At 40.2% G+C, this 8983-nt stretch overlaps 1 long non-coding RNA gene across 1 annotated transcript; it reads left to right on the plus strand.

The window, feature by feature from the left end:
- Positions 1–734: 734 nt before the first annotated feature.
- On the plus strand, positions 735–8339 carry LOC123115907 (uncharacterized). Its single transcript, XR_006456823.1, has 6 exons — positions 735–1812; positions 2145–3330; positions 3704–3780; positions 7935–8023; positions 8121–8191; positions 8274–8339. It is a non-coding gene; the product is annotated as an uncharacterized lncRNA (long non-coding RNA).
- The last annotated feature ends 644 nt before the right edge of the window (positions 8340–8983 follow it).

Raw genomic sequence — 8983 nt, forward strand, 5'->3', positions numbered from 1 at the left:
CCTTTCCTCCTCTACTTCTTCCATTTTTGGATTCCCTTGCCTGATCTCCTCCTCGCCTTCTGTTTCGAGGCGGCTCCCCGATGGCATACGCACGGGCCACGGTGGTGCAGCCAGTCGTCTTCATCGCCGGCAAGAAGCACCACCATGAGGTGCAGTCACGGTGGTGCAGCGTGTGATCTACATCGTCTAACACTCCGCCGTCTTCCACAACCAAACCGCCGCCCCCTCCCCCCACACCCACTTCAGCGGCAAGGTGAGACAAACGGACCCTCCCCCCTCCCCCGTCCCCTCTAATGGCCAGAGGTCTGCGGTTTGCTGTAATTTAGGGCTAGCTACTTGAGCGTGTACTGCTACTACGTTAGCTTTAGGAGAAGAGAGATGGATTTGAGACTATCAATCGATCGAGAAGTGTTTTCAGATTGCTTGCGCATGGTCAACTCTTCTGACGATTGCCCAAGCTACTACAAATACTCCCCTGGTAGATACAATCTCGGTCATGCAGTGTACCTACGTAATACCTTCCATTTTCTTGTCTTGGGGACATGCATGTTTTAATCTTGTTTAGTATTTTATCCTATTTTCTTACTATTTTTATAATTTATGATCCTACAGATGCGAACTGGCCCAATTTGCTAAGTATTTAGGACAGTTTAGTTACTTGATCAGACTCTTTATTATGCATAATTTGGAGGTTTGATTAAAAAATTAGCTCCAAGCTTGAAATCAAATTAAGATACAATTGCATTAAGTCTAACTGAACCTAGCAATAGACCCTTACATCTAAGTATTGACTGACATAGCAACAAGGTGGTTTACATGCACTTTTAATGAGGCATGTAGCAAAAGCATCAGGTTAGTGTGAAACATGCATGCGGCTAGCTGCAGTTTAAGTTTTGTACCTCAGTTATTTAGGTGTGGCTAGTTTTCTTGTCGACTTCGTGCGTCTTATATGGTGAACATACACAATGCTATACGGTAAACATACACAAGGTTATATGATGCACACACAACAGCAAAGTGTGTGAATTAGTTACATATATGGTTTCTTATCTAGAATATGGAATGTTGTCTTCTAACAAAAAGAATAAAAAATCTATGTGTACAATATATTCATTGCACTATCTTTGCTTGGGCACTCCGTGTCGTCGATCAACACCTTTAATACTTCTATATTTGTGACTTTTGATAATGCGACATATAGTTGCCCAATGCAGAGGACTTGCTTACGAACATAAAGGAACAACTTTTTAGGGATTGACCGTAGCTTTTATTTATTGCCATTGCCACACTAACTCATGGAGCATATTGCCGCCTTTTCAGCACGAAGGGCAGTTTTTTGAGCATCAATCTGACTAAGCATGTTTTTATCTACTGATGCTGGACATCTATGGGACACTTGAGGCCTACCAGTGATGCTCACTAAATGCAAATACTCAGCAACACCAGAAAGAAGATAAGTGTTGTTATTTGGTGTACATGATTGATATGCATTTAGTTATAGGCTAAGCTGGTTGGTATGCATTTATTTATTGATGTACATGATCAATATGATAATTTGCTGCCATATTTACAAGACACCTTTCTTCCATTATACTTCCAGACATATCACAGTTTCTCGTATTTTTGTTTGGTCAAATTTTATACTAATACTGGATGCATGAATACAGCTTGCCATACATGTTATTAGTGAACCAACACTAACACATATTTTTTTAGGAAGTAGCCAATATATAACTGATGGTGGCAGTACAATACGTATATACTGGATAGGTTCGGGCAATATGTAAAACTGAGAAAGAACGAGAGCTATAGGTATGCTGTTGTTATTGCTCATCACATTCCATATTGCTCATCAAATACAAAACTGGAATGTTCAGTATTCCTTTTTCATGAGCTCTTAACTATTCCACTCAATCATATATATTTTATAGCATAAATATGATCTGCTATGAGGTGTGCACATTTTGATACTTGTTAGCACTGTGGTTGTCAATGGATGTTTGGCTGTTTATTTGTAGATGGAACTTTTGTGGGGTATGGATAATGTTTTTTAGTTTTTGAGCTAAGTCACTACTACTTTAATTAAGGTAGTTATGGATAATTAGTTCACACATAGGAAATTGATATGTTGCAGTGTTTACCAGGCATGGCGTGGTTTGCCAGGTCGTCACCAAGTCCCCAACGCTGTCACCAGCCGGACCTACGACTATACTAAGATGAGTCTTCATCTCTAAAAGCTTCTGTAAACTATATAATGGATCTATTATTCTAACCAGCAATGAATTTAAGTAGCAAATTCGTTTGTCAATGGTTAGTTGTATAATTGCCTGCCAACACTGACACTAATTGACAGCCAACCATGACCATCAATTTAATTTCACTTATTAATTTCCAACTATTTTTCCAGATAAGGCTCAATATATATGAAGCTATGAAACTTACATACGAACATGACTTGACTCTTGGTTGTGAATTATTAATGGAGAACATGCAACCAATGTTTTTGAATGATTTTGCACATGAATTATCCGGTTATTGTTCACTATGGGTGCATGTGTATTATTGGGTTTGAGCCTTAGGCATGCAACAATGAGATCTATTTGTATTGTCTTCTTAACTACTTAATCCGAAATCATTCATCAAGTTTGATCTTAAATATTATCACAATACTTTTGATACAACAAAAATTATTTCAACTTGCCATGTGGAAAATCCAGTAAGAGCATATCCATGTGTATGTTTCCTATGAATGGTACGGGATTTGCAAACTTAAAAGATATTAGATATTTGACAAATTTTTTAACCAAAAATGTTTGAATTATTTGTTCTGATATGGCTGTTTGACTGATTGCAATGATGATTGTTCGTAGTTTTTTTCGAACTGTGTAAGCATAGATTTACATTTTGTAGACCCGGTGCAACGCATAGGGCTTTTATTACATGAAAGAACTTATTATCCTGACAGTCATAATTTCAAGATTTTCATAAGTGTTTGTTTATTTGTTTGTTGTCTGCCATGTTAGGAATTGCATGCATGCTTTTATTGATATAAAATGTGCTTCAGAAAATCACGTGTTATGAATCCATGCTATAATTTTGAAGGTGAACATACAAAAAATGTAAGATAAAACATACTAATATAACAACTATTACAATTTTAGAGAAGATAAAGATCCAGAATTGTTCGTACCTAGAGGAACTCGCCTTCTAGATGGTCCTTGCTTACACAAGGTACTCCTTGGGTAATTTTCCTCCAGGTCTGCTGTTGTGATGGCCGAACAAACAGCAAGGAGGGGGAGGACGGATGGCAGACAAGGTTAACATATATAGGTAGGACATGCGGAGAATAACTGGGTAGCAGATCATGGCTGAATATAGTTATACCATATATAACCTTGTTTTCTACCATATATACCATTGTTGATGGTGCAGATCTGTTTCCTTTTTCCATCAAATGCACACCTTTTAATAAATAAGAAAAGATGTAAAAATCATATCTTACTAAAGAATTAAATTATTGTAATAATTAAATAAAAAGATTTTCATTGCTTGCATGCCAAAGTTTAGCTACAGCAAAAATAAATTCACGGCATGCACAATAAACATTTTCCTACTTAGATACTTTTGTATGATTTAACAGTTTGTACTAATACTTCATTCCATATTATGGTAGTAATGTACAGTCTCAATTTACTTTTTGCAGTTGTAATATCTGAGAGACCACACAAGTTCGATGAATGCTTTCAATTCGAGTTTCTCCATGGTTTCCCAATGCCAAAGGTAACCAATACTAATTCTGGATGCATGAAATCAACTACTTATTTTAGCGCTGATGTTGATCAGTAGGCATTGACATGATAAGTACATATAGTTATTTTTGCCAAATATAATTCATGACTTTATGGATCTTTTGCAATATCGTGTATGGACTTTACTATTTAGGGCTGCCCGTGCGTTGATGTGGGAGTTATAGTAATTATACAAGTATAGTAAGCTATACTTATGCTACGTACTGTACATGGAATAAAACTTGCATTCACTGCTATGATTCAACATTTGTTAAGAGCCTAGGACCACATACAACAACTTAATATTGCATCAAGTTGAGAACTACCTAGAAAGCTATAAATATTTGCAACAAAAAGGCACCAACTCTCTATCTTCTGCCACATAGAGGTCCCCAAGACCACCTGAAATTTCAATCAAATGGATGATAAATCACTACACATCAACATTAGCTCCAACATATATGGTGTATAAACCAAACTGAGACTTGAGAGGGAGACAAAAAGATCGAGTTTAATCATGGTCCCACATATTCCTAGTTTTCCTTGCTACCGTTATTTCGATCCGTGCACACAAATAGTCAGGAATTAACTTTCATACACAGAGGAATTAACAGGAAGACACAGAGGATTAGTACAGGTTGCACAGTATATTCTCTGAAACACAAGAGAAGCACAACCAGCTTCCTCTTCCCAGCGCCAAAGCCGCCAACCCCTCTGCATCCTCCGTGAGCAGAGCAGATCAAAGCCGGCACCAAGAAAACACGCCTGCTTCAAGCCATTAAAGGAAACCCCTCTCCATACTCGGGCGCAGTCGTGCCACTGCACACCAAGGCACCGTAAGCGTACAGCAGGCCGACCGCGTGCTCCTGCCATATACTATCTCACCGCGCCGCCGCCGGAACAAAGCCTGTCTGAGGCAATGGCTGAATTTATCTTCACATGCACCATGAAGCGTGGCTAAGACCTACTCTCGACCCAGATGCCGAATCCACTACCTCGGCTTCTTGCTCGTTATCTTATTCCTTACAGTATTCATGCACATCTCAAATTCTTAGCATGGCAGAGGTAACATCAAAGGGCTAGGTAGAGGCGCATGGTACCGGCAATCGAGTGGTATAGGATAATGGAGGAAGATGGATAACTCCTGATGCGTCACCCCCGCCCCATCAACGACCGATCGCATACATAAGACACGCATGAACTATATCTAACCCACGTCCACCTCCACATCCTTCTTCGGTTTGCCGTAGGCGACCTGAGAGCTGGGGGCGAGAGTTAGCTGTGGTTGGAGGCGCTGGAAACCAGTGGGGGTTTTGAGGGACAGAGCTACGTGAGGGAGAGGGGCACGGGGATCTCGGCAGAATTTTTCGTGAATGGAGCGTGGCACGAGGGGGGAATATTCGTCCGCTCGGCAGAGTATAGTCCGTCAATTAATTGCCACGTGCAATCATAACCTCCGTTTTAGGCCGTTAGATAATCTGGTGGCACCAATTAATCTTGGTACACATAATGGGGTGCTCATAGAAAAGAAAATGTTCATTTGGTTAAGAGTAGTATAGATATTAACACAATTGGAGGCACAATGCTGCTGCCGAAGGATGTAAATATCCTGTGCACACACATGCATTTGCCTAGTTTAGGAAAAACATTAAACCCTGGCGACTCATCTCATCTAGCGTCAAGCCCTATTACCCATGTACAGCTTGCACAGATGGGGCTAACGGCTCATTCATGGCAAACAACCGAATGATTCATTCAGGACGTTGCAAAAAAAATCAATTAATAATCCAACAATATGGTAATAAAACCAAACTTCAATAATACCAAAACACCATAAAGTTTGAATAGTTTGATAATACCAAAACATCCTAAAATTTGTGAACATACGTCTATAGAAGACCCCATACATTTATTATCTAAGTATTCATATCAAATAATAATAATTGTCAAATTGATGCAAAACAGATCTGAATTATAGAAAAATATTATTGGCATATCTGCATGCATCAGTCCATCTTCAATTGCTTAAAACCCTCAGAGCCGCTCTAATCTCTGGCGGGATGTTTGCAGCAACTTCATTGTCTTTGAACATTAACATCTGGACCGTAACATGGTGTCTGAGCTGAATTGGATCCTAGGAAAGGCGCAAAAAGTCAACCATTTAATAAACTGGTTGGATAATAATTAGCAAACATCAACTCATAATTTAAGTACTTACGGTAGTGTTCATCCAGCCCATGCTACGTAAACGACCAATCTGGTGGGCCATCTCCTGTAGCACAAAGAAGCCGGAGTGTTTGCTGCGTCAAAAAAAATATATTAAACATTATAATGGTCTGCATCTTATGTATGCGATCAATTTAGTAGATTACCGACGAGCAGCACAGGACATGGACTCTTCTTCCCAATCCATGATTTGGGTGTTCCAACCAGCGATCCTAGTCTGCAACACAGTGTTGAATTCTTCCTTCAGCAGTGTGATTTCCTTCCTCATCAAAATGTTATGAGTGCTATCTTCAGGATCAAACGTGTTGAAGGATGGATCCATCACGACAACCCTCCTCCTCAGCCGGTTGACTACAAGTAACCCGTACGACGAATCCGAAAGTTTCAACGGTAGTAGATACTGTGGCAGGTCGACACATGTCAATTGCAATTATAATAAGTAAAACTAACCTTAAGAAAGAGCGTGTCTTACAATTATAGACTTGAACACATCATATTTAGGAAGAGGCTGGACCACAACATAGTTAATCAGCGTCGTGATATGCTCTCCTAGAGTCATCCAGGAGTACCTCAGGGCCTGTGACTGAGAATGAAACTGCAAGTCGAAATAATGTTTTCTCCCAACCCAGTTGGTGCCTGCGGTCCTCTCTAATTCAGCGCTCGCAAGCTTACATACAACAAGGTTGAAGCATTCGGGATGAAGTTTTTTATGAAAAAAGGGTGTCCTGGATCATTCAGAGGGTGATGTCGATCGGGTACGGCCAAGAGCTTCGTATCCATATTGAGCTGGAAAAAAATGCCCAACAACGTTTAGGAAAGACCTCAATGGTCATCTTCTAGTTTAACTTTGTCATTACTAACCTATAAACCGAATTCATGACATTGCACGAGGTCAGATTGTCCTCACCTAGATGTATCTACACGTATCGAATCTATAAACTGTTTTCATGTTGTTTGCATGACATAGTTCATGTAACGTCGGATCCAACTAAAAACGTAGACATGTACCTATGAATATTTTAGGATTGCCCATTTAGCTAACTTTCCTTGCTGTGTAAAAGAGTGTTCAAACAAGATTGGTATATAGCAAAATAATGTATAATAAGACAACTTACTTTAATGTATCTTCGTCTCGAATGCCCATGATACTGTGAAATATGTATTGGAGTGCATCTTTCACGGCGTGCATTGGTGGGGGCAAAAGATCCATGGGCGCATGCACATCCTCCTGGGACCGGGAACATCCTCCTGGGCGGCAGGCGCACCCTCTTCGGGTGCGTGCGCAGCGTTCCCAATGATCGCCTCCATTGGATAGAAAATTAGTTCTCTAGTTCTCGATCAGAAATTGCTGATGGGATATATGTGAACTTGTGTGGGTGGTTAAATAGTAGGCAGATGGAGTTTATCATTTTGTTACCCTGACATCTAATAATTTGGAGAGTTGATATTCCCTTCCAAATTATCAGCGTCGTTTAAATAAAGCAGTTATTCATTTCCATTTATACAATATTTTTACTTGTGGACAGATCTGATCTTAGTCCCAGTATCAGATAATATATTCCTGATTCCATTATTTTAGCACACTTGTTTTGTCAATACAACAGAAAGGGAAATAAAAGAAACTTCCTTTTCCTCCTCCCCGTGGTCGTCTGTATGTACAAGCATTATATCATTATTAGGGTAATCATATCTCTAGATTTAATACGATCTTGTTTTTCTATCCCAGACAAATGAAATAATGAGGCTTTATTAACTGTGATTTGTCTATTAAAATATTAAAGTTGTAACGGTGAAGTTAAAATGAACTGTTTGTTCACTTATTTTATTACTGAAAAATAATGCTTTGGCCTTTTATTTTTCTGTTTTGGTTTACTGTATATAAATTCATTGTAGTTACCTTTTGATGTTTTGATTTGACAGATTTTATTATGAAGCTAAGCTTCTAGACACACATCTGTTCTGGTTGTTATGTGTATGAGTTGACATTAAGCATGAAGCTATTTCGACTGGTATGTCATATTTTCTGCTTTCTTGAACTCGTTGTGCTCATGGTAACATGGGATTTCCTTTATGCTAATATATCGTATTACATATGCCTGTTTTCAGTGTAAATGTGTTAATTTATCAACAAAACCGTGGTGAATCTACAATCAGGGGGAGCGTTGATGTCTTCTCATGTAAGATTAACATCCACAACATTATGATAACTTCAGTCCATTACAACATGATAATAGGGTCAAGCTCCACTTTAATTTGCAGGTAAAGCATGCAGGAAATAATTGTTGACTTTCAATAAGCTTTGAATATAAGGTACATACTGTTGGGTTTCGTAGTAATTTCAAAAAATTTCCTACGCGCACACAGGATCATGTGATGCATAGCAACGAGGGGAGAGTGTTGTCTACGTACCCAACGCAGACCGACTGCGGAAGCGATGACACGACGTAGAGGAAGTAGTCGTACGTCTTCACGATCCAACCGATCAAGCACCGAAACTACGGCACCTCCGAGTTCGAGCACACGTTCAGCTCGATGACGATCCCCGGACTCTGATCCAGCAAAGTGTCGGGGAAGAGTTTCGTCAGCACGACGGCGTGGTGACGATCTTGATGAACTACAGCAGCAGGGCTTCGCCTAAACTCCGCTACAGTATTATCGAGGAATATGGTGGCAGGGGGCACCGCACACGGCTAAGGAATCGATCACGTGGATCAACTTGTGTCAACTTGTGTGTTTAGAGGTGCCCCTGCCTCCGTATATAAAGGAGGAGAGGAGGGGAGGCTGGCCGGCCAAAGGGGGGAGGCGCAGGAGAGTCCTACTCCTTCTGGGAGTAGGATTCCCCCTCCAATCCTAGTCCAACTAGGATTCCTCGGAGGGGAAAAGAGGAGGAGGGGGCCGGCCACCTCTCCTAGTCCTAATAGGACTAGGGGAAGGGGGGGCGCGCAGCCCATCTAGGGCAGCCCCTTCTC

The sequence above is a fragment of the Triticum aestivum genome, chromosome 5B, assembly GCF_018294505.1.
Source record: "Triticum aestivum cultivar Chinese Spring chromosome 5B, IWGSC CS RefSeq v2.1, whole genome shotgun sequence".
Taxonomy (NCBI): domain Eukaryota; kingdom Viridiplantae; phylum Streptophyta; class Magnoliopsida; order Poales; family Poaceae; genus Triticum; species Triticum aestivum.